Source organism: Clarias gariepinus, chromosome 12, assembly GCF_024256425.1.
Source record: "Clarias gariepinus isolate MV-2021 ecotype Netherlands chromosome 12, CGAR_prim_01v2, whole genome shotgun sequence".
Taxonomy (NCBI): Eukaryota; Metazoa; Chordata; class Actinopteri; order Siluriformes; family Clariidae; genus Clarias; species Clarias gariepinus.
This window is the reverse complement of record NC_071111.1, coordinates 4,034,743-4,062,500: the sequence shown is the minus strand read 5'-3', so window position 1 is coordinate 4,062,500 and position 27,758 is coordinate 4,034,743. Positions and strand designations below refer to the sequence as shown.

General features: G+C 39.5%; 1 protein-coding gene across 3 annotated transcripts in view; it reads right to left on the bottom strand.

Moving 5' to 3' along the window:
* Positions 1-27,758, bottom strand: part of syt1a (synaptotagmin Ia) — a 242,275-nt gene that overhangs the window by 92,265 nt on the left and 122,252 nt on the right. For 2 of the 3 annotated variants that reach the window (XM_053508373.1, XM_053508375.1), the window contains exon 1: positions 7,058-7,229. The gene's annotated coding sequence lies outside the window, so the exon portion shown is untranslated. Of the gene's footprint in view, positions 1-7,057; positions 7,230-26,963; positions 27,031-27,758 lie in introns of those variants that run through there. The other variant, XM_053508374.1, reaches the window with a different exon arrangement.

The following is a 27,758-nucleotide window of genomic DNA, read 5'->3' as shown; positions in this document are numbered from 1 at the left end:
AGCATTAGCATTCCAGGAGCTGCCCTTAGCATTTACGGTTTACGGTGTGCTCTGTAATGTAACATATAAACCTGTATCCTGACTGTTAACCCCAGTGTAGTACTGTGCATGTTCATCATACGCTTGTTAACGTGGAGTAAACAAGAACACAAACATGCTAGCTTAAACCTTAACGAATTTATAGATGATAAATTACGATATATAAGCACTATAACATTCAAGGTCGGGTTGTTGTGCTGAATATGAGCACAACCGTGATGCAGTTCTAGGCACGAGGGTGCAGGTTGTGTCCTGAAGATATCACAGCCGTGCTGATATTTAGCACGATCTAGAGTGTGATATCGCTTTTATTCAACAAACACCGTTTATTATCAACAGATTATGATTAGTTTCTTTATTTAACTGGTTATTTTGCTCCACTCACACATATCCTTCCATGCCTGGCGAAACTAACCAACCGTTACTGGTAGAGCTGGTGACCGACAGACTGGCATTTATTGTAATTAGCAGGAGGTGAAAGTGGTGTTAAACTCTTAGCGGTACTCTCTAGCCATAATTTGGGTGAAATCCCAAATAACGTCAAATGAAAATATTACACACACCTTCTGCCCTTGATCAGGGGTTAGAGAGGGATTTGGGATTCAGTCCTGCAGTAGAAGTTAGTTAGTTTTATACATGGGCGGTTTAGAGGCGATTTGGAGAGACTTAGAGGTGATTAGTGCAGAGACGACGTGTTGTGTAAGACGACATAACGTTATCAGATGTGTGTTCTTACTGAAAGTGTTTCTGTGCCTGGGTGTGAATGTGGGTTTAGTCAGACAGCTGCTCTCTCCTCAGTACTGCGGACCCTACAGACCTACTCTCACCCACTTTCAGCTTTGTATCCCCCTCTGCCCCTCCTACTTCTGGTCTTACAGGGGTCCATATTGGGTGCTCTTACTACTCTTATTAATAAAAATGGCTTGTTTCATAAAACCTTCTGTAAGGAATGTGGTGCAATAATTCACAGCAAGTTTACATCTAAAACAAATTAATACAATAATAAAGAAAAAAAAGTCCTTATATACTTTTTTCTACCTTAGACTTTTTTTTTAAAGGTGAATCCTTTACAATCAAAAAGGAGATACATGCATTTATTACTTCTAGACTGGATTATTGTAAGGCTTTGTATCATAGCCTCCCTCAATCGCTCCTTAATAGAGTGCAGAGTGTAGCTTCCTGATTAACACTCGTAAATGAGAGCATGTGTTTCTGGATCCGAATATACCTCCGTGACATCCCTGCCCTGGCTTCCAGTATGCTTTAGAATTGATCTTAAGGTTTTACGACTTGTCTATAAGGTGTTTAATGATCAGGCATCGCAATATCGTAGATTTATTTGCAACCTTGTCTCTAAAGTCATTCACTTAGCTCATCAAACCAGCTCCTATTACACACACCAAGGACTAAATATAAAAACATAGGAGATCTAACATTCACCGTGCCGCTCCAAGTTGTGGAACAGCTTACCTTTTAGTATAAGATTAGTTTATAAGTAAATGTTTTTTTTTAAGTGTTTGTTAAAAAGTAGTTTGTCCCCTTTGGAGTTCATGTGGATTGATTACCTCTTTAGTCTTTTATATTTTTTATGTATTTTCAGTATGGGAATTGGTTGGTTGTACCGTTTAGCACTTTGTAAATGCTTCGTTTTAAAATTTTAAATGTAAATAACTTTTATTAAAATGCTAAAATGTTAAGAAAATATTAAGATGTAAACTACAAAAATAGTTGTTGCTAGACTATATCATAATTCATTTCTATATTTCTACACTTTCCATATTTCTGTTATTTAATACTTATATATATATTTAAGATTCAAGATTCAAAGAACTTGATTAATCCCAGAGGGAAATTGCTTAAATTTATATTTAGTACAATATATACTCAAAATCTCATTAGATGCTAACATGGTGTAAATCCAAAAAAACTAACAAAAACTTAACTGTATCTTTATATTTTTCTCATAGAAATTCTACATAATTGTACATATGAAGTTGTTAAATTATACGTTATATACGTAATCACTCTCACTCACTCACTCATCTTCTATAGCGCTTTATCCTGTATTCAGGGTCACGGGGGACTGGAGCCTATCCCAGGAGGCTTAGGGCACGAGGCAGGGTACAGCCTGGACAGGGTGCCAATCCATCACAGGGCACACACACACATACACACACTCACACACCCATGCACACATAGGTAATTTGGGAACGCCAATCAACCTAGCATACATGTCTTTGGACTGTGGGAGGAAACTGGAGTACATAATAATCAGTCAAGTATAATCAATATACCTGCTGTCCATTAGACTACATACAAACATGCTGGTTTTAGCTGATTCAAATAGGTTTATTCTTTAGTTAAATCTTATTATATAATAAATAATCTACAGGCTACATAAGCAGTAATGAAAATCTTCAGATGTAAATGTATAATATTCTATAATTTACTCATCTCTACAATGTAGGTGTAAATTCTGTTGTAATATATAAAGAGAAGCACATATTCAAGTCTTATTTTAAAAAATAATAAACAACTATATATATGTTGTTCAGTATTACTACAATGCTAAATAAAGTGTAACATACACTACAGCTACATTCATATACAAATTATAAATAATGTCTATTATACTCATATTAGTCACATTCATTTAAATCACGAAACGTTTAGCCTCAATGAACTAAAGAACTAAAGCACACCATACACTCACTCACTCACTCACTCAATCATCTTCTATACCACTTTATCCTGTATTTAGGGTTGCGGGGACCTGGATATAGCATTTTTAAAAATCACACAAAATTCTGATATAAACCAATGTTTTTTAAAATAATATGTTGGTATGAAGAAAATATAAACAAAAATCTATCCATCAATCCATCCATCCATTCATCCATCCATCTATGAATATCTAATTACAAAAATACAAGAATGCCTTTTTCTGCTAATATTTTACCAAAAGTGCAGTCTAGTTTCAGGTAATCTCCTTGAGTCATGAAATAAAATGTCATACTCTGTATAAAATAAATCAAGAGAACCGATACTCACGTGGTATAAATAACTCAGAGAACACATGTCTGATCCTGCCAGCTTTTCTGCTTCCAAAATTATACTCCAATCCACTTTCATTTTGGCTTTTCAGCCAGTAATCAGATACAATATACGGTATAATATCAATCACAAAGGCTTTAGTGTGGATGAAGAATATCATAAAACACACAGTCTGGCCTTTCAGGGTTTTTTTCCCCCTAGTCTGAAGCGGTGTAATCCATTTCCCTCTCCGTGTGTGTACTCTATAATTTAATATAGTGTTCAGTGTATTATATAATCACACCATCACACACTACAACACACTGATGTCGTGTTGAAAATGTCAGTTAAAGAGTGCAGTACCCAATTCTATACATCTCTCACTCTCAGGATAACTGTTTATTGTTTTGTTACTAAGATAACTGCTTGAAATTTAAGTTAATTGAACAGATTTCACAGAATATTACAAATATTATTATTACCTGTGCTGTTTCGACTAGTATTCACACTTAAAAAGTAAATCGACAGCTATGTAGATATAATGAGGGATGTTCAAGTCAATCCGGGACTTTTGATTGTGCAGAATAACAGAACGCAGTTCTAAGAGTAAAAACACTCTTTATTTCTCTCCCTATATCATCACTAGTTATATATCACTAGTGCTTAGATACCATCACCGAACGTTTTCTCGCCAGAGCCATTATCGGACTGCTTGCTTCTCATCAGAATTGCCGAACTTCTTCAATAACCCAATCATGTGGAAATGTCTTGGAGTGAGAGCAGGACTGCATGGGGGGCGTGGCAATAACTCCCGCATGAGTTCTGTAATGTGCAAGTGGTGCTGGTGAATGATTGTGTGTACAGTTTCGACAGACAGATGCGTCTCTTACGACTAGCTTATAAATTATTTCAATGTATATCTCTTGAAGTATTAAGACCAGTGTATCAGCAGTAATCTAGCATAAGTCACCTTAACAGCTTAACTTGGCCTATCATAAACATACTGTAGTTCTTATAAAGTATTCCTATTCAGTCTATTAGTCTATGAAACACACCACTGTAATTCTGCTCGAGTACTTAGACTAGTATATTTTAAATACTCAATAGTCTACCTCTAAAGTGATTAGATTAGCATACATAGCGTACCTGCATTTACGTACTTTTGCTAGGATAGAAGGACTTTATGGTACTTCTCTTAAAGTACAGAGAATAACATATAAATATTTAAGGATACCTCTCTTAAAGTATATAAATGAGCTCATACAATGCTTTAGCTTCACATTATATTATGAATATAACTAACAGATATACTGTACTAACCCTGTGCTGCTTTGATGGTGATGTTTTTATAATTACATCACAAATGTCCTGAAATCCCCTTATTCTTTTTAAAATGAATACTAAAACACTCAAGAGTCCAATTTCTGCCTGTGTTTTATTAATAACTCTATTAATATTAGCACAAACACACAAACACTCTGCGGTATCACCACCACGAGCTCGGTCGTGTCCATCTGCTTATCTTTCTTGATGTGAAATTCAGTAATTAGTATGAAATTAACAGAGAACAGACACAAACATCATGTAAATATACTTGTGAACACATGCCCAGTTCTATCTCTCTCTGTGTCTGGCTCCGTAGCCAATCACTAAAGATAATATTCAGTATAATATTAATCTCACAGCTAATATACTCACAGGTTTACTACAAACGCTCTACATTATCATATAATACTCACTTCTGTTTTACTATTAAACAGAAATCACTCAGTCACCCTGCCTGGTCCATCTGCTCTGCATATTGTAACAGATTATTCTCTTTTCGTATGCAGAAACATCTGTAGAACATCATTAAACATCTGTAAAGCACTGAAAAACCTGAGACAGAAATAATATGAATAGTACATTAGCTGGACTCAGTGTTTAGAAGACTAAAACCCTTTCCATGACCAACATCTGTAACTAAAAGTACAGTTCCCTTGTCACCTAGTGCACTTCTCTGAAAGTGTAAATTGAAATGTTAGCATTCAAAGTATACCACTGTACACAGCAGTCTCTCATATTAGCCCTCCAACCAAGAAGCTCAGTACAGTTCTGAAAAAGAGGATGGCAAATTCGCACAAGTCAGGAATGTCTCTCAGAACCATCTGATTACATTACAGATTCCAAGAATAGATTTCAAGATCAGAAGACCACAACTGTCCCCTTCAGCTGAGAGGAAACCTGAGAGGTTCTTATGGTCAGGAACAACCTAGGAACCAGTAGAAGCTGCTGGAAGACCAGTGTTTCTGTGTTTAGTGGAGCCAGTTTTACATCATCATTAGACTAAAAGAAAGAAAGAAAGGAAGAAGATCCTGCTTCAGAAGTGTAACTAAAGTGTCCAACTGAGTACATACAAAGAAAGGTTTTCTGGATGAAAGTTTGGATGAGTAAAGGTGAGATATTCGTAAACTTTAGCAGATGTTAAGGATGGTGGTGGGAGCATTATGCTCTGCACAAAGTGGATGGAATCATGAAAAGAAGGAGGAGAACCTCAAACCTCAAACCATCAGCGAAATAATTAATGATTGGAAGAAACTAAGTTTACAAACAGGATGATGACGCCATACACACATCAAAGCTAGATGTGGAACGACGCCTCATAACTTATCCTCCTGAGGAGTGTGGTCAGATACCTGAACAGAATTCAGCTGAAGCTTGTTTATGGCAACCTAATAGCCTCTGCATAACTGATTTCACGATAAAAAATGAACCTAAACCTTGTGCTCCAGTTCAAACACTCGTTCAATGAAACCACTGAAAGCCCAGTACTGCCGTGACCTTCATATTCCTCATGAGCGCGTGTGGGAGTGTGTGTATGAACCTCTGACTTCATTAGATTGACGTGTAATACGTGAGATAACTCAAGTGTTTAATTTTGAACGTGTAAGAAAAATGCGCGTGAAAAATGAGAAAGCATTTTGGATACAGTTTATTGCTTTTCTTGTATTTGGTGGTGTTCGGCTGATTGTTGTACATTATTAAATAAAATAAATATATGAAAAAAAAAGTACAGTATCATACCAATCCTTCAGTGTGTTTCACTCAGTATTGCATAACACTTTATTCTGTATTCACATAGAGAATCTAATGTACAAATCTCTCTCTCTTTCTCTCTAGCTTTCTATCCATGCTGACCCATGCTCTCTCGACCATCATCTCTTTTATTATCAGTATAAACTCATAACCCCATTATTTCTATAAAAATAACATTTTATAATATTCCGTGTGAAATAATCCCACTTGGTGTAAATACACCTTGGTGTAAACACACACACACACACACACACACACTGTATTTTTAAAAATACAGTGCGATCCCTTTTAGCTTGCAATTTAATTCAATATTTAATCTTGTTTTATTGTGTGTGTGTGTGTGTGTTTATATAAAACATACATAAAATGAAATACAAATTGTAATTTAATACATTGTGCATGTTTGCGTTACATTAAACACACATGACAGAGCGCTGACGATGTGTAATGGTGTGTACAATTGAATTTCGTGGAAAGAAAAAATAATGAACCTGTAATAGAATTATGAGAGAAATCACTCCTACACACACACACACACACACACACACACAGAGCTACAGCGTATTCTGTATAATATATAGTATTTATAGTATAATTTATACTGTAAATACTATAAAGGATAAGTAATATCCGTATTGTATGTATTATCTAATAACCATTCATACTGTATTCACTGTATTAGCCCGAGTCTCTCTCTCTCTCTCTCTCTCTCTCTCTCTTTCCTCCTACAGTAGATTCCCTCCATCCTTTCATCTTGCACTCGCTCTCACTCTCTGTCTCTCTCATCCAAAAATTTAGTTTTAACTATTAAATTTGTCTATTTATTCTCAGCACAATCAGATCATCCATCTATCTCTCTCTCCATCTTTCCATCCCTCCATCCCGTACAGTAGCACTCGTCCGTCCCTACCTGGCAGCGCGATGTCTCCTCCTGTGTGTCTCTCTTGACCGTGGAGATAAAGGACAAGGATGGACAGATGGGATGTGGAGGAGGAAGAGGATAAGAAGGAGGACACGAGTGTCTCTGTCCCGAACGACAAACACAATGAAACCCAGCACTCACACTCGTTCTTCTACATCCACACCCGCCGAGAGCTCTGAAAGCCTGCGCTCGTCTCTCCTCTATCACTCCCTCCCTCTCTCTCTTGCTCGCTCACACACTCACTCTGAGCATCGCTCACACTCCAGCATCCCGCCCACCCACACCATCCCCCGCCCTCTCCCTCCATCCCTGCCTTCTTCCCTCCCTCCCTCCCTCCCTCTTTTCCTCCATCTCTCTCTTTCTGTCACTCACACCACTCTACCACATGCTCACTCTTTCCCCAATTTGACACATGCTCCCTCGCTCATCAGCTATCGCTCCCAGTATCTCCTCCTCCTCTTCTCTTTCTCCACTCGGAAACATACTTTCCGTTCTCTCTCTCTCTCTTTTTTTCCCTGACACATACTGTAATCTCTCGTTCATCATCTCTCACTTCATCTCTCTCTCTCTCTCTCTCTTTTTCAGGAGACTCACTCACCCACATCATCCTAATTTTTTTTGCTTTATAGGGGGCTGTAAACACACACACACACACACACACACACACACACACACACACACACACACACACACACACACACACACACACACAACCCCTCCCCCAAGTAATTTTCCTCTACTTTTCTCATTTTATCTTTATCTTTCTTACCCCCCTGTTCTCTTACTTTCTTTCTCTTTCCTCATTTATTGTTTCTTCTTGCATCCGTTATTTCCTTCTTACTCTCTCCATCACTATTCTTTCCCCCCTTAGTCTTTCTGTTCCTTCATCTCTTCCTTTTTTTCTTTTCAGAAACAGACACTTTTCCTTTACATCCTTCCTTCTTTCTCATTTATGCTCGGTTTCTCGTTTCCTCATTTTCTTGTTGTTCTTCCCTATTTCTATCCCTTATTTCTACTCTTTTTCTATATCTCTCTTTTCTTTTTCTGTCCTCATCTATCTCTCCTTCTCTCTCTATCAACCTATTTGGGTCTTATTTCATGATCTTGTCACTTCATATATCTTTTTTTCAGAGTCTTTCTTTCCATCTCTTTTTATATCTGTCTTTCCTCAGGCTCCCTCCACTCCTCACCCTCTTTCATTCCTTATTACTGCCATTCTCCTTCTCTCTCTCCTTCTCTCTCTCTCTCTCTCTCTCTCTTTCATTTGACCTTTTTCTGCTTACACATTATCTGCCTATTTCTCTATCTTTCTCCTCATCGTTAATAGTTAGTGTGAGTGAATCTGAGGCATTTAATCAGATCGATCGAATTACATCAAATCAGTCATAACCTGTGTGCTAGCCAGCTAGCTAGCATGAGCAGGATGTCGCTAATGCACTCTACCCCAGATGCCATCTCTTTAATACTCTAGTTATTATTATTTAAAATATAAATAGATATTTTGCACTTGGTTATTTTTATATAAAGCTGTATATTTTGAGCTCAGTTAGCATGTAGCTTCGACACTCTGTATTGATCAGTAATGTCTCTAAAGTAATAGCGCAGCTTTCAAGGTCACGACCTTCACATACACTCATGGGAAAGAGGGGGATGGGGAGCAGAAAACACACATGCGCACATACAAGGCATTCGCTCTGTGTGTGTGTGTGTGTGAGTGAGTAATTATTAGCGCCTTTATGACCATCTGTGCTTATCACACACAGAGCCAACTACCTACAACTGGAGTTGATTTACAACAGCATGTACATTAGTGCATCGTATACACACACACACTCTCACACACATGCTGTTTATCAGCTTCAATTTATTAAAATCTTTACGTAAAAGTATTTACACATTACATTTAATTAGCTTACACATAATCTACATGGTATTCAGATAGTTAACAGTAGTGAACAAGTTAATAACAGAATTTTACCAGCATGAGAATAAGTTAACCTGACAGGATTTTGCTAACTTCTTTTAACATCTCCCTAAAAATAGAGCAAAAATAAGTGAGCGAAACCTAACAGGATTTCACTAACACAAGCTAACCTGACATGATTTCACTAACACAAGCTAACCAGACAGGATTTCACTAACACAAGCTAAACGTACAGAATTTCACTAGCACAAGCTAACCTGACAGGATTTCACTAACACAAGCTAACCTGACATGATTTCACTAACACAAGCTAACCAGACAGGATTTCACTAACACAAGCTAAACGTACAGAATTTCACTAGCACAAGCTAACCTGACAGGATTTCACTAGCACAAGCTAACCAGACAGGATTTCACTAGCACAAGCTAAACGGACAGGATTTCACTAACACAAGCTAACCTGACAGGATTTCACTAGCACAAGCTAACCTGACATGATTTCACTAACACAAGCTAACCAGACAGGATTTCACTAACACAAGCTAAACGTACAGAATTTCACTAGCACAAGCTAACCTGACAGGATTTCACTAGCACAAGCTAACCAGACAGGATTTCACTAGCACAAGCTAACTTGACAGGATTTCACTAGCACAAGCTAACCTGACAGGATTTCACTAGCACAAGCTAACCAGACAGGATTTCACTAACACAAGCTAAACGGACAGGATTTCACTAGCACAAGCTAACTTGACAGGATTTCACTAACACAAGCTAACCAGACAGGATTTCACTAACACAAGCTAAACGTACAGAATTTCACTAGCACAAGCTAACCTGACAGGATTTCACTAGCACAAGCTAACCTGACAGGATTTCACTAGCACAAGCTAACTTGACAGGATTTCACTAGCACAAGCTAACCTGACAGGATTTCACTAGCACAAGCTAACCTGACAGGATTTCACTAACACAAGCTAAACGGACAGGATTTCACTAGCACAAGCTAACTTGACAGGATTTCACTAGCACAAGCTAACCTGACAGGATTTCACTAACACAAGCTAAACGGACAGGATTTCACTAGCACAAGCTAACCTGACAGGATTTCTCTAGCACAAGATAACCTGACAGGAATTTACTAACACAAGCTAACCTGACAGAATTTCACTAGCACAAGCTAACCTGACAGGATTTCTCTAGCACAGGCTAACCAGACAGGATTTCACTAGTACAAGCCAACCTGACAGGATTTCTCTAGCACAGGCTAACCAGACAGGATTTCACTAACACAAGCTAACCAGACAGGATTTCACTAACACAAGCTAAACGTACAGAATTTCACTAGCACAAGCCAACCTGACAGGATTTCACTAGCACAAGCTAACCTGACAGGATTTCACTAGCACAAGCTAACTTGACAGGATTTCACTAGCACAAGCTAACCTGACAGGATTTCACTAGCACAAGCTAACCTGACAGGATTTCACTAACACAAGCTAAACGGACAGGATTTCACTAGCACAAGCTAACTTGACAGGATTTCACTAGCACAAGCTAACCTGACAGGATTTCACTAACACAAGCTAAACGGACAGGATTTCACTAGCACAAGCTAACCTGACAGGATTTCTCTAGCACAAGATAACCTGACAGGAATTTACTAACACAAGCTAACCTGACAGAATTTCACTAGCACAAGCTAACCTGACAGGATTTCTCTAGCACAGGCTAACCAGACAGGATTTCTCTAGCACAGGCCAACCAGACAGGATTTCACTAGCACAAGCTAACCAGACAGGATTTCACTAGCACAAGCTAACCAGACAGGATTTCACTAGCACAAGCTAACCAGACAGGATTTCACTAGCACAAGCTAACCTGACAGTGTTCTGCTAACACAAGCTAACCTGACAGTGTTCTGCTAACACAAGCTAACCTGACAGGATTTCTCTAGCACAAGCTAACCTGACAGGAATTTACTAACACAAGCTAACCTGACAGAATTTCACTAGCACAGGCTAACCAGACAGGATTTCACTAGTACAAGATAACCTGACAGGATTTCTCTAGCACAAGCTAACCAGACAGGATTTCTCTATTACAGGCTAACCAGACAGGATTTCACTAGTACAAGCTAACCTGACAGGATTTCTCTAGCACAGGCTAATCAGACAGGATTTTACTAACACAAGCTAACCTGACAGGATTTTGCTAATTCAAGCTAACCTGACAGGATTTTGCTAATGCAAGCTAACCTGACAAGAGTCTGCTAACACAAGCTAACCTGACAGTGTTCTGCTAACACAGGCTAACCAGACAGGATTTCACTAGTACAAGCTAACCAGACAGGATTTCACTAGCACAAGCTAACCTGACAGGGTTTCAACTAACAAAAGCTAACTTGACAGTATTGCACTACTGCCAGCTAACCTGACAGGATTCTGCTAATGCAAGCTAACCTGACAGGATTTTGCTAATGCAAGCTAACCTGACAGGATTTTGCTAATTGAAGCTAACCTGACAAGATTCTGCTAACACAAGATAACTTGACAGGAATTTACTAACACAGGCTAACCTGACAGGATTTCACTAGCACAAGCTAACCTGACAGGATTTCACTAGCACAAGCTAACCTGACAGGATTTCTCTAGCACAAGCTCACCTGACAGGATTTCACTAGCACAAGCTAACCTGACAGGATTTCACTAGCACAAGCTAACCTGACAGTGTTCTGCTGTGATATATTCATGTTTTTAACAGTTTTTTTTTTAAAACCAGCAGTCTACAGTTTTCATGTTAGATTTTGTTTCTGTTAACTTTGGTGTTTTAAATTATTAATAATTTTTCCTCATTTATGCTATGGCTTTAACACATTAGCAAAACACAGCAGTGTTGCTTTGGCTGAATAAAACGCTTCATAGCTGGTTATCCAAATATTCTACAAAATATTTAGAGTGTAAATAGGTGAAAGAGATTCTGCCTGATGAGCTCCATGCTTTGTTTAAATGCTTCTTTATTATTTTATACTTCACATTATTTTATATCTTAAACATGAAAGAAACACTCCCTAAAGAGCATTGTTATTATTTTTCTTTTTCCCCACTGATGACCAAGACTTCTCCATCTCCATCTCCATCTCACACACACACACTTAGAGTGCCTCAAGGGGGTAAAGTACAGCCTTTCTATTTAGTAAATGGCTGCTACACAATTGGTTGTACAATAATACTCTGTGTGCCGCTGTCCAACACTGCGCTAATGCATCTTTACAGAGCTGAAATAACAGAAGACGATTTAAAAAGCTTTCAGCCGGAGCTCAAGTCACGACGGCCATTTTGACGCCATTCTCGTAAAACAGGTAGCTGATGATTACACAGTGTGCTCAGTGGCGAGCACGCTCAGGCATTTCCGCTATTCAGATGAAAATCACTCTTCACCTGCTGTGTGGAAATGGCCAGCAAAGATCATCTCCATTTATTCCGTGAAACACCCCGAGGCCAATCCGAGCAGTGCTAGGACTGGAATAGTTCTGTGCTATAAGCAGTGCACTACCATGTGAGGTCTGATCTCAGGATGGAAACTACCTCAGTAGGTATCCTGGGACTGATTTGGGGTTGCAAGTGAAGTACTAAATAACATTATGTCTGATCCCAGCATGGAAACAAAACCGGGCAAAATACATGGGTCTGATCTTTAGATAAAAATTACTGAATAATAACATGGTGCCTAATCTCAGGATAAAAATATCTATTTGAATACATAACATCGGACATCAGGCTAAAAATACCTGGCAAACTACCCTGTGTCTGATCACAGGATGATAAACTACTTGGTTTCTTATCTTGGAATAGAAATGACTATTAAAAAACATTGTATCTAATCTCAAAAACAAATGGTAAACTACATAGTCTCTGATCTATAGATAAAAAATGTATTAACAACATATAAACTGATCTCAGGATAAAACTGACATCTAGTTAAAATAACTTGCAAACTACCCAGTATCTGATATCATATCTCAAGTATCTGAACATATTGTCTCATCTCTGGATAAAAATATCTAAAAAACTACTAGTGTCTGATCTTAGGATAAATATGTCTGGTAATCCACTGTATGTGTCTGACCTTGGGATAAAAATAAATATGTATACATAGTGTCTGATCTCTGATAAAAATGAACAAAGTCTCTGATCTAATCTAATAGAAATTGCTCATTGTCTGGTCTAAGATTCTAAAAATATTCCTTGATTGAGACCATGCTCAGATATCAGAATCAGGTCCTCTAGTAGTCTTCTGGTCTAGGCTACTGTGTGGGTTTGTAGGATTGATTATTATTTTTCAAATATTTTACACTGATCTTGATTTTTTATTGCAGTTGATCTGTGATTTGGTAGTTAGTGTAGATACAATTACTCTTAGCATATAATTTTCAGTCAGAAGACATGCTTGAATGTAAATTAGTGTGAAATATGTACAGTTAAAAAGTTAGCTTTTTCCAAGACTGTTCTTTTTAGTTTATTAATTATGTCAGTGGTTCAGTTTAAATTTGACTGATCTGTAATAGTTACAGTACTGTCTGATCTCAGGATGGATAATCTACTGTCAATTTCACATTTGTTAGTTTACAGGTTTTCTAGCAACTGATCACATGATAGCCAGCTAATTGGTACACTGAATTTTGGCAGAAAGTCCTGGAACATTCTGTCTAATCTCAGTAGTAGTTTTGAAGCTAGCAATTCTATCCAAGCTAAAGCTAACCAAGGGAGCATAGTTAGTGTGATGCTATATGAATCCTGATTCAGTTGTCAATTAAGTATGTTCATTAGAATGGTAGGTCACACCTATCAGGACTCTTCTTAGATAGATCCATACATCTGGGGAAAAATAAATAAGAGCCCACTGCAAATCACTCAAGAAAACTTCTGGAATGTCATCAAGAGGAAGATGGAGGGTCACAAACCATCAAGCAAAGCTGAGCTCTTTGCTTTTTTTTTTTTTTTTTGCAAAAAGAGTGATAGAAAGTTATCCAACAGCAATGTGAAAAACTGGTGGAGAGCCAAAACACATAAAAGCTGTAATTGTAAATCTAGTTCATTCCACCCAATAATGATTTCATAATGTTATTAAGCCAAAGCATTAACACAATTTGTTTACAAATATACACTCTAAATAACAATAGTTATATTTTGAATTTAGGAGAAATATTGTCAGCAGTTGTCAATAGTACACAAAATAAAACAAAACTGTTCATCTCACCAATACATGCACCTGTAAGAAAAAACAAACAAACCAAAAAAAACAGAAACAGAATATTTTGCAGTGATCTCTTATGTTTTTCCAGAGCTGTACAATGAGTTAGGGTGCCATTTAAAAGTTTTATCACATTTAAGTTTTCCTTTTTCATGAAATTTTGCTAGACACACTGTAGTAACATTTGGATTCGTACAGAATTTATATATACACTACCGTTCAAAAGTTTGGGGTCACTTGCAAATTTCTTTGTTTTTGTTTAGTGATTTAATTCCTAAATTCTACAACAATACTGGGAATTTCAAAACTATAAAATAACACATATGGAATTAGGTAATTATGTAACAACAACAAAAACAACAGTTAGTTGTTATTTTAAGACACAGAGGTCAGCCTTTCTGTAATAGTTCTCGCAAGAACAGTATTGTCAAGTGCATTTGCAAAATCCATCGAGCACCATAATGAAACTGGCTCTCATGAAGACCGTCCCAGGAGGGCGAGACCAAAACCTACCTCTGCCACAGACCAGAAGTTCATTTAGAGTTATCAGCCTGAAAAATGACCAATTAACAGCACCTCAGATTAGAGGCGTTATGAAGTCTTTACAGAGCAGAAGTAGCAGAAACATCTCACCATCAACTGTTCAAAGGAGATTAATGCATTTTTTTGGACGACTTCAGCATTCCTTTATTCCTTTATTCCTTTATAATGTAGAAAGAAATAAAAATTAGGAGCCATCATGGAGTTAGAAAGTGTTCTAAAACTTTTGAACGGTAGTGTGTATTCTGTACAAAATGTATATTTATATATATATTTTTTTTTTCCCCTGAAATCCCCTGTGTATCCTTATTTCATATAAATAAGGAATTTCTAAATATAAATTAAATTGAGTTGTCAGTGCGTTTAAAGGATATTTCGTTCCTCGTCTGACACTTGGTGGGATTTGTTCTAGAAGTTTTCATGGCTCAATCACTTAAGAAGAAATCAGGAACTTTTTTTGTGCACAGTCGATGCAGTTTTATTTTGAAAGATTGTCAGCTGAAGGGCAGCTAATCCTCTATTACCAGATGCACCAGTGCTACAGGAGCATTACATCAGCTGAAAAAAAAGAAAAAAATATGAAGAACAGAGCTTTTAGCCTCTGCAATCAGAGAGTAAACTACAGTCCAGAGAGCTGTTCAAGTCCAAGAGAGATAGAAAGACAGGAGATGAGAGAAAGAGAGAGTGAGAGAGTGAGAGAGAGAGATGAAGGACAGGGGGATGATGATGATGATGAAAGTCAGGTTTCAGATGAAGAGGACACTCTCAGCAAAATAAAAGGTCGAGAGCTCTTCACGCTCGAACAGAGGGAGATATTAGAGTGAATGCTGCTGAATTTATCCCAGTGAACCGCAATACAAACACACACAAACACAAACACAGACATGTAGCCAGTCCCTGTCTGCACGCGAACGCCGGCCACTCCTACTTCATATTGTGTACAAAGCATGTGCAATCTTTTATAACTCTACTTAGAAAGCTCCCATGAACGTATCATTTCTAAATGTAAAGTACGATCTGCTGTTTTGCCTTAAATTTTGGCACCCTCCAGGCCTTCCCATAAATAGAAATTCGCACCAGTGCTTTGAGCAGGTTTATATTGATGCGCTTGTTCTGATGCATTATCATTTCCGTAGTAACGGCTCATTTGCAAAAGGAGAGTCTGATGTTTTACATCACATTTTAAAAAAACGTCCATAATTTCTTTTGATTGTGTTAATCTGCATCGCAGCAATGACAATTGTTAAAAGCGATATACAAATAATATTTAATTGAGTTGAATTCAGGTAAGAACATGAACACACATTAAATGTAGGTATGAATAGATAAAAAGCACATTGTGTCGATCTTCAATAATAAAGCTGCAGTGGAGTAAAAGGAATAAAACACTTGCAGGTTTGCTGTAATAGGAAAATAATCAATGTTGGGTTGTAACAATGATTTAACATTTCCAGCTTCATGGTGTATCGCTCTGTGGATCATGTGTGAGCGTGCATGTGTGTGTGTGTGTGCTAATTAGCACTGATGGTTTAATTACAGATCCCATTCTCCAGCAACACCAACCTGCCAGGATCCCCAGAAACAGCTTCATCTCCAAAACACTGCCCCATTTTCTCTCTCTCTCTCTCTATCTCTTTCGTTTTATCCTCAGCCAGGGTTAAATCCTTCAATTTTTAATCTGCTTTCTTTCTTTTCTTTTCATCTTTTTTCTTCCTTTTCTTTTTTTTCTCTTCTCCCATTTCTCATGGTCCTCTTTTTTTATGTTTTAATTCATCCATCTATCTCCTCCGTTTTGTCCCATGGCCCTTTTCTTCTATCCTTCAATTTCCAGTTATCTCCTTTTCCCTTTTCTGGTCGTACTTTTCACCACCTCTTATTTCTTATTTTCTTCCCCATCTCCCTCTCTTTCTTCCAGTTGACTGGATTGGACTCATTGGTCTAAATTTAGCCATCATCATTTTGCTTTAATCCAATGATTTTTTTTTTATTCTCTCTCTCTTTCTTGAGCTGTTTCTTAAAAAAATGTAAATAATGTGTATACATTAAAGTTTTATGTAATACTGTATTTAATTTAAAAAATATCCATCTATCGTTCTGTCCAACTGTTCAGTATTCAGGCATCTATTCATCTAGCTAGTTTATCTATGTATGCCCCTACCCATCCATTCCTCCTTTACTTCATACCTCCATTTATCCACTTTTACATCCATTTCTATCCACATCTTATATATATTTATAGTGCCTTCTCATTTATCCATCCACCCATCCAACAGTCTTTCACTCCATCTATAACTCCATCTACCCATCCAATCAATTATCCATCTCTCCACCCCTCCTTTACCCCATCTATATCTATCAGATGTTCATTTATTTAGAGTAATCAATTATTCTCTCTATCTATCAATTAGATTTCCTTATTTAAGGACATACCTAAATTTATCCATTAATTTTTTCATTCATCCATCCATCCATCCATTCATCCATCCATCCATCCATCCATCCATTCATCCATCCAACCTATCTACCTCATCCTGCTTAAATACCCAGAGTATATCATCCATATATGTCTTTGCTTCCACAAATTCCTTTCTCTACATATACAGTACATCCATGATTCCATCCATCCTTCCCTGCACCCAACTATATACTGTATCCTCTGTCCACTCCTTAATTTGTAACATTGATACCATCCACTCATACCCAACCTGTATACCATATATACGGTTTGTCTATCCCCTTCATGAAACCATTCTGTCTTGTGCACTTCAATAACTATCTGGTTTGGCTTAGATAGTTTAGACTTTAGAAGACTAAAAGGGATGGTTCAGGATGCTGAAAGAATTATTGGCACTCCCCTGCCCACACTGCAAGAACTGTATATATCCAAAATGAAGAAAAGGGCTCGGAATATCACTTCGGACCCCTCACACCCAAGACACCTTCTATTTGAACTTTTGCCGTCGGGTCGATGCTACAGAGCACAGAACAGTTTTTCTCCCCAGGCAATTTACCCCATAAACAGCTAAACATTCTGTCAATAAATATATGTGCAATATTGTACAATACCACTGTGCAATATACTGTGCAATACCACAGATATTTATGTAACTTATTTGAAAGTATCTTACACCCTACTCCATTTGATGTTAACCTTTTTCTTAAAAAAAAATAATAATAATCTTACATTTTGTGTGTGTGTGTGTGTGTGTGTTGTGATGTTTTGTTTTGTCATTTGTTTTGTTCTGGAAGCTCTGCCACTAAAACAAATTCCTTGTACATGCAAGCGTACTTGGCAATAAACCTCTTTCTGATTTTGATTCCCCAGTTATCCTTCCATCAATTAAATTATCTCTCCATCTGCTTACTCCTCCTTCCATCCATCCATCCATCCATCCATCCATCCATTGCCTCCCTTGCTCCCCAGCTGTCATGCTGTAAAATCAGGACACTACTTAGTGTTCTAAGAGAAGATTTGAAGCCAAATACAGAACAGATGATAAATCCTGGAGCTAAATATGGGGGTCAGGGGTAGCTCAGTGGTTAAGGCATTGGACTACGGTTCGGAAGATCCCAGGTTCAAACCCCACAACCACCAAGTTGCCACTGTTGGGCCCTTGAGCAAGGCCCTTAACCCTCAACTGCTCAGATGTGAAATGAGATATAAATGTAAGTCGCTCTGGATAAGAGCGTCTGCCAAATGACTAAATGTAAATGTAAATGTAAATACAAACTCTCGCTCCTCCCTTCACTACGTAGGGACCCTAAGTTTCAGGTCACAGCCTGTCTGTATCAGACTGACCTAATTATCACTCTCAAGGTGTTCATACATCTATATATTTGTGTCTGCGTGTGTGTGTGTGTGTGTGTGTGTGTGTGTGTGTGTGTCGGGCCCCTGGGACCAGGTCCACTTTGTAGAATGAGTTGAGGATTAGACCGGATTTGGACAACACTCATTAGCCTCGGGTGTTGATGGTCTGAAATTAAATTATCACACACACAAACACACACACACACACACACACACACACACACACACACACACATACACACACACACACACACACACACACACATAGACGAGTGCATCACCTAGCAACGCAATCACAACACTGCAGCAGTTGTGTCAAAATCAGCCTCGTCTTGTTCTTGTAGGGTCGTGATGTTATACACGAACTTACAGAGAGAGAGGGAGAGAGAGAGGGAGAGAGAGAGGGAGAGAGAGAAATAGATACATGTGTGGGAGAAGAACAATGCCATCTTTCAGGTCCAGCAAAACTCCCACTCTATATTGCACACACAACCACGAACACACACAGCATCCCTCTATCCTTCCTATCTATCCATCATGCGTTTTCTAATTCTTCATGTACACAGTATGTCCATCAATTTCTCCTTCCTTTAGTCAGTACTTTAGTCTTTTACAAAGACCTATGCTAAAAAAAGAAAGGAAGAAAAGACAAGTGGAGTCTATATGACATACAGTAATAGGAACAGACGTCCATTAATTAAGAATAATTGTTATGAGCTGAGGGGACACAAGACGAGAAATGACATGCTGTAATTAATCTGGAGTACGATGAAAAGTCTGAGTGCACCACTCAAAACTGTTCTTATTCCATCACTTATTAAAAAAAATCTGCTTGTGTCAGATTAAGAGAAATGAGAGACAAAAAAAGAAAATGACAAAGAAAAAGTAAAAAGACAAAGAAAAATAGCTGTTGGATTAAGTACTAGGGATATATACTGTAGAAATATAACATGAGTATTGGTGTGCTGTTCTTCACACCTGAGCAGGTGAAGAGAGAACTGAAGATCCTCAGTGCAAGAATCACACCAGGAGCTGATAGTTCCAGTTCTAGAGAGCATCTACAACTCAAGCCTCAATCCCGAAAACTGTGGAAGAGATGAATCTGTCTGGATTTAAGAATCCCAGGGAAGAGAACTACACTGACATCACACTTGAAGATGTCCCTCACAGGCTTCTCTTGGGTCACCTGGGGACACACGTGGGCACAGCACTGGACCTCGCACAGTCTATCCACTGCTTTATATGAAGATGGGGGATGCTTTCATTTGCAGAGAGTTTAGTAACAGGATTGCCATCTTTAGCACACCAGCAAGCAGCCAACTTCAGCACACTAGCAAGATCAAGGAGACTCCGGTGGATTTTCTTAAGAAGTCATCTTATCTCAAGGTTTGGAGTAAACGCTATTAATCAAGGATTGAAGCAAGTGCTGTTAATCTAATGATGAAGTATCCACTCATCACATTCATTTATCTTATTATCTAGCCTGCTGATCCTTTGTAGGGTCACAGGGTCTGGAGAACAATCTGATATCCCAGGGACCTTAGGGCACAAACACAGGTGATTTGGAAACACCAATTAATCTATAGCACATTGTGGGAGAAAACCTATAAAGCCCGGGGACAGGATGCAAACTTCAGATACACACAGACTGGAGACGGGATTACAACCCCCCATCACTGGAGGCATGGGGCTAACCTTTGAACCACCGTGTTTGTGTCCATACCTCCCTACATTAGAAGGCAAGTCCTAGCAACAGCAGGATGATGTTATATCTGAACAAGGAAATGAAATCAGGGGAAGATCTAACATTCCTGAGCATGGACCAGTGCACTGTCCCTAGGTCTATATATAAAAATGTTCTTGAGTATGGTATGGTATATTCAGCCATAGGTCAACTTAGATATGGAAGTTAATTGGCCCTAACATAAAGGTGGACCACTGTTTAAAATGTAATGTCATCAACATAGTCTTAAAAATAGTCATCGATCTCACGTTCTGAACTGTACGGAAATACATAGCTGATAAAGGAAGAAAGGCAAAATGGTCGATGCTGACTTTTTCTTCAAGATATCGATAAAATTAGGTGTAAGGTGAAGGTAAATTTTTACAATTGTACCCTCAATTTCTTTGTGTTTATTGTTGGCTGTAAATCAACTCAGTTCTGCTACCTGCTCGATATGCAAAGGTACTCGGGTACAGAACATTATAACTAATGTAAAAGTTAACCAGCATGGAGGAGGAGAGAGGGGACAGAGTGGAGAGAGGACAGATTGAGGGGTCAGTGTAGTGGGGGTAATTGTGCTCAGGCACGGTACGAAGCAATTAGGTAATGTAAAAATCGTATAATTGTAAAAATAGAATGTAATGCATGGACAACCTCAGTGGCACATGTTATAATGAAACAGGTCCTTGGCAGAACACATTGACGAGTTGCTGAATTGAGCATGTATAATCTGATGCTTAGCGTGAACACAGCCCAAACTGAACACACCTGTTCCTAATCATTATAATCACGGCGGACTATTAATAACTACTCCACACACACACACACACACACAAGAAACTCATTATGCAACACATGGCAAATTCCCACAAAGTAAAAAGTCTAACATGAAATGAGCATCAGGACTTTAGCTAACCACACAAGGTTTTTATTTATTTATGCATTTATTTTCTAAAGTTAGCTAGCTAGTTGGTTAGTTTATCAGCTCATACTGAGATAGATAGAAAGTAGCTCTGAGTGAATAGCGTGATGTTACACAAGCTAACAGAGACGGCGGTGTAGAGAAGTGCTGGAGAGATGCTGTACACAGTGCTGGAATAAAAACATAATAAAAGAAAGGCCCAGAAAGTCGAGGGAACAAACAGGAGTATGTGTTTTGACAGAGTGTCAATCACCAAGCCGAACTCAGCTGAGCGCTAGTTATCAGCAGGAATACGTCTGTTAGCGGCTATGATTCAAAAAACTCTGATTAGACCATTTAATGGGCTTAATTAGCTTGCTCTACTCTTGCACACACTCACGCGCACACACACACACACACACACACACAAACACACATGTACACACACTTTAGTCATTGTAATATGAGATTACATAGTAGATATTCTGTGGTTAAAGCTTGCTGCTTACACTAAAGAAAACACACACACACACACACATGCTAGTCACCTTCAGTAGGTCCTTATTAGTAACTCAACTGAAAATCTTATTAGTATTAGTAACTCCAAAGTACAAAATCTTAATGTTTTTCATTGAATACAATGTTTCATTTACAGTCATTATGCTAAGCCAATATTCTAAAAGCATGTATCATCTGTTTTTTGTTCTTTATGTTGACTAACGCTCATTTTGTGTTTATTTTATGCCAGAACTCATTATCATGTGCTCATGCAATCTAGTATGCAGAGTTAAGCTAGCTAAATTTATTTAAACAACCCTAGCTGTGTTATTAGCTAAATTGAGATAAGAGAGAGTATAAAGACAGAAAGACAGAGTGGATTAATATCTCATGTAATAAAGTTATATTGAAGACTGAGGAGAGGAAGAGATGACAGCAGGATTCTCTCTCTCTCTCACTCGCTTTCGTTTTTCCTCTCTCAGAGTACAATAGCGAGTAAGTGAGAGCCGAGTGCGGCGTCCATTCCTCACTTTAACCCTGTTAAAGGTGAATTGCTTTGTTTTGCGTCTGTTTTTCAAAGGGATGAATCAGGAATGAGAGCTTCTCCTCCGTCCCTCTCTCTCGGCTCTCGCTGCTCGGCCGTTTTGGATATGTCACATCCAATAATGATGAAAAATTGGCTACGTTTTCTCCAGGGTCTGAGCTCCGAGTCTCAACGCGCTCGACACAAAAATGGCATTTTAACAGGGCCTGAATGGCCGAGCATGCTGTGGGGAACACCCAAAGAAAACACACACACCTGAACCACGCAAACAGCAGTATTGAGATGCCATCAAAATAAAAAAAACATTTTTTAGCCCCATGGTCCTTCTCATCCCACAGCCCTGTGTTTAGAGGGTTCCTTTTCAAAAGCTACACTGGATGCTGCGTGAAAACACTATGGGAACATATTTCTGTGTTGCCGGTTGTAAAGGATGTGTGTATTAAACACGCCGAATCTTGGCATATATAACCTCGGTCAGGTGACGTCATCTGATGAAGCGCACCTGCAGGTTATAAATAGGAGTGAACCGGAAACATTTCTCAGATCTTTTTGTCTTCAGGACCATATTGTGATTGCGTGTGATGTGTGCAAGCGAATTTAAAAGTATTAACTCACCGATATGGTGGAGTTTGTTAGGAGATCCGTCCAATGACTTTCTCTCTCTTCCTTTTTTTTGGCAACCTTCATGAAGAGTTAACTCTTTCATGGAATAGCCTTATTCATCCTGTGTTTTTCGTGCCATCAACTTGATGCGAAGGCGCGGTTATATGATGATGTCCCAGATAGAAGAGACGCTTGGGGCTATCTCTCTCCTGGGACATCATCCTCCATGAAAAAGCACACACTCCCCACCAAGCCGCTTAGACTGATATCTTCCCTGGTGGGGAAAAGCTTTCAGGCAGCTGATCAGGCTGGTGCTCTACTGCACACCATGGCGGTTTTGCAGGCTTACCAGGCTGACCTGCTGAAAGACTTGAGCACTAGCGGGGCTCTTCAATGGCATTCCTGGAATTACGCCGAGCCACAGACCTGTCTCTTCGTGCAACAAAGCAGATGTTTTTATGGCTGTGATGGTGTTCTGCGGAGAGTTACCTGTGGCTAAATCTCATGGGAAACAAGGATAAGGATCGTGCGTTCCTCTTGATGCCCCCCATCTCATCCTTTGGCCTGTTTGGCGATGCCATTAACATCGCCCCTAGGTTCGGAAGGCAAAATTATATGAACAAGCCTTCGGGAAATTCCTTCCCCGCCATGCTCAAGAGTCAAGACTGTCGGCCACCCAGTCCCACTGGGTCTGACTCTTTTCCCCCAGGGAGGGGCACTTAGAATGCCTCTCAAGGACGAAGCGTTCTCCCTGGCACCCCCAGGAGGTCGGTGTTCTTGCTCCGCCACCACTGGTGTTTCGGACAACACTGGTCTCCAAGAAATTTTTCGATCTTTTCCTGCCATGTTTCTGGATGCCGAACATCTAAAATATTTTTCCACAACACATATAAAAAAGAAATATTGCCACAACACAGGAAGTTCCTGAGGTTCGCTTTCGGGGGCGAAGCTTACCAGTATCGAGTCCTTCCATTTGGTCTAGCTCATTTGGTCCCACTCTAGGTGCGTTTTTGTCATCGCAAGACGCTAACGACAGACGCCTCCCTCATTGGCTGTGGTGCGATCTTAGATGACTGCAAGCCCAAGGGAGCTGGAAAGCCCATCTTCTCGCATGGAACATTAATTGCCTCGAAATGATGGCTTTTTTTCAGGCCGAAACACTTCCTCCAGCAGTTAAGAGGCTACCATGTCCTAGTGCGAGTGGACGACACTTCGGTAGTCTCGTACATAATCGCCGGGGCGAACCGTGCTCGCGCTGCTTGAATAAGCTAGCGCACCAGGTTCTGCTTTGGGCAGTTCATGTCCCTCAAGGCGATTTACATTTCAGGGCACATGAAGTTGGGAGCCCTGGAACCTTCACACACTAGAAGAACTTATGCCCTCAAGGTGAGGGTATTTGAAAGTGGTGCATGGCGAAACATGTAGACCCAGTCCACTGCCAAATTGTTTTAGTGCTGTGGAGTTCTGCAGGAAAAGTTGTCCTCGGACTTATGCCCTAGTACCCTCAGAATGTACTGTACATAGCCGCTATTTCGGCTTGTCATGTTCTGACTGAGGGGGTCTGGTTGACACCCCTTCCAAACCACTAGAGTCAGCGCCTGTTTGGCTTCTGACCCTCAAGATGGTTTTTCATAAAGGAAAGGTTTTACTTACTGTCTTTAGTACGCATTCTTCAGATTTACATCCACCGCACTAACCAGTGGCGTTAGTCAGAGCAGCCTTTTTTATGCCAAACGCTGTGAGAGATGCTATTGCCCTAGCCTACGAGGCGCGTGGTCACACTTCGCCTCTCGGAATCCGGGCTTATGAGACCAGTGGGATTGCCTCATTTATTGCACTGGCAAGAGGTGTTCCCCTGCAGCAAGTGCGGTATGCGGCAGGTTGGTCCTCTCCGCACACATTTGTGAGATTCTGTAGTCTGGATGTTCATGCTACTTCGGGCTCATGGGTCCTCGAGTCAGCCTCCCAGAGCTAGCTCTGAAACCTCCTTGGCCTTTGTGTGCACACGCTACACAACCTTGGGGGTCCAGACACTTGCAGTGCGACGGCGTTGGTATTCTCATTCCCGTAGCGTTTTCACGCAACATCAAGTATAGCTTTTGAAAGGGAACTGTTCCTTGGAAAAAGCGGGAACGAGATGCTGCGCTCCATTGCGGCACTGCTTGCGTGACTGGACGTCATTTTAGCCAAAAGGAATGAGGAATGTTTCCGGTTCACCTGCAGGTGCGCTTCAGGTGCGAGGTTATATATGCCAAGATTTGGCGTGTTTGACACACATGCTTCCCCTGCTTCTTCATGATTCCATCCAGTCTATGCAGTGCACCAGAACAGGCAGCAGAACAGCCTAAGAGCTTGATGCTACAACCACCATGCTTAACAGCTGCTACCATGTTCTTGGAAAATGTTAATTCCTCAAATGTTAAAAAAACACACCTCTGGTCCAAAAGTTTGTTTCCAGAATTCAGCTGTGGATTTTAAAGCAGGGGGTTCTTCCTTGCTTTCTTTCTTTAAGTCCATAAAGATAGTGACACTGGTGCTCCATCAGCTTCCAGTTCAAGTGTGTTGGTGGTTCATTGGATGTTACTGACCATCAGAACCAGTTTTCTGTTAGCTGAGGGGGACAATTTAGTTTTTATTCCAGACCTAAGCAACATGTCTTCGCCTCCCAGTAGCGGATCTTGGAATCTGTAGTGGTTAACAAATGGCTCTCAGAGATGTTCCTGACTTGATCTTTCTCAGATCTGTACTGATTTCACTGGAGTTTCACACTGTTCTGCTCTTGTTTGCACATTTGCACATGCACTTCATGTTGTCTTTTTCAGTATAAGACTTAGATAGTTTCTGTTAATTTATAATGTTAATCTGTTTTGTCTTAGTTAGTCAGATAATTAGGTTCTTAGTTAGTTAGCTAGCTAGTTAGTTTTTTGTTAATTTATGTTGTAAATTTATATTGTCTGTAGCACCTTGGTCCTGGAGGAACATTGTTTCGTTTCATAATGTACTGAACTGTATATGGTTGAGATGACAATAAAAGCCTACTTGACTTGACTGTGTTGTGTTTGTCAATATAATAATTGCTGTGCCACACATATACTTTTCATGTTGAACAGAGACTCTCCCGGCTGGAGTCCATCATCATTATCATCATCATCACTAACAGGAAGTTAAGAGGCCTTGGGTTTACCAAAATTAAAAGCCATTTCAGGACCAATTCATCAAACCCAGCTCAGCACCCTGTGCTTACTGGTTCCAGTGAACCCTTATTAAAAACATTCTTTATTGTCCAGGCTATCCCTTCATTTCTAAACTAGCCTTATATATTTATTCCTGTACACTCGAAACATTTTAGCTCTGAGTTTGTGTTTCCTGTCGATGCTCCAGACCACTAGAGCTAATCCTTGTCTCAGAGTGACTCACAGCTCCTTTTCATAAAGTCAAATGAGACTTTAACGTGTTATGAATACAACAGAAGCGTTTTAACAAAATGTCCTTGCCACATTTGTCCATCCTCCCATCGAACACTGCAGCTGAGATTTATTCTGTCCTCAGCACGTCATATTTCAGCACGGCCTGTTTGTATCTTTGCAGGAAGACGAAATCAATATTTCATTAGTCGAACTCTTCAACGCATGAAGGAGAGAGGAGACGCTCGGACTCGCAAATCTTCTTATTCTTCTCTTTCACACCCCGAGACAGGGTACACATTATGGGAACGTGTTTAGTCGTGCGCAAAACGCGTGTGTGTGTGTTAAGAAAAAAAGAAAAAGAATTGGCCTGATGTACTGAATGAACACAATTATATAAATATATATCAGTGTACTGGAATAGGTATTGATTTCCTGCAGGGTTGTGCATGTTGTTTGCTCTGTGGTGTGTGTGTGTGTGTGTGTGTGTGTGTGTGTGTGTGTGTGTGTGTGATAACCGAGTGACGGCCAAAGCGAGGATGAAAGCTGTGCAGGTGTTGGGCAATGAATGGCTGAGGCAACTCTCCAGCCTTTGGCATTTCTAATGAATCTGTGTGTGTGTGTGTGTGTGTGTGTGTGCGTGCGTGTGTGTGTGTGTGTGTGTTGAGTCTTTGAAGCCAGAGAACAGAGACTAACCTTTAACTCAACGGCGCCTGCCGCTGGAATTCCCTCTCTCCAATCGATGGCAAGTTGTGCTTCTGATCTGGAAGACAGAGAGCAGAGGTTAAATTAGCTTCAGCCCCAGGCTCGCGTCCCGAATTGCACCATCTTCACTAGATAATGTTCACTACATGTAGTCAGTTCAAGAGTACAAAGTATATCCAAGAAAATTACCCTACAAAACTGAATACAGTACGTTAGTTTTTTTTCCCAGTCAATCAGACAGCACGTCCCTTACACCCTGATTACTCCAACCAATCACAGCAGGTAAATGTCCATATAATAATTTTTGACCAGAAATATGTCCAGCTAACATCTTAAGTAAGTCACAGTAAGAAAACTATGTCTAATGAGAATCTCTCAAAGTCCAGGTTTCTCTGAGTCTCTGCTGTTGTTTTCACATGATTAAAAGTTTGCACACCTTTGACCTTCACATCTATATGTCCCTTTTGCACATCCCATCCCTCTTTCCTGTTCTAATGCACTCCACTCTTTCAATCTCCTGTAAAGGCTTTCCACTACACTATGGAGCATGTATATTCAATTCAATTCAATTCAGTTTTATTTGTATTGCGCTTTTAACAATCGTCATTGTCACCATGCAGATATATACAATCAAAAGAATGATTTAAGTTTGTATGGAATGTATATGGGAATTTATGTTCATCACAGTCACTACAAGAGCATTAGTGAACCCAGGCGCTGATGTTGAGATCAGTCGAGGAGCCTCCAGTTCCAGTTGGTGATATATCAGTCGGTTTACTGTGCAAT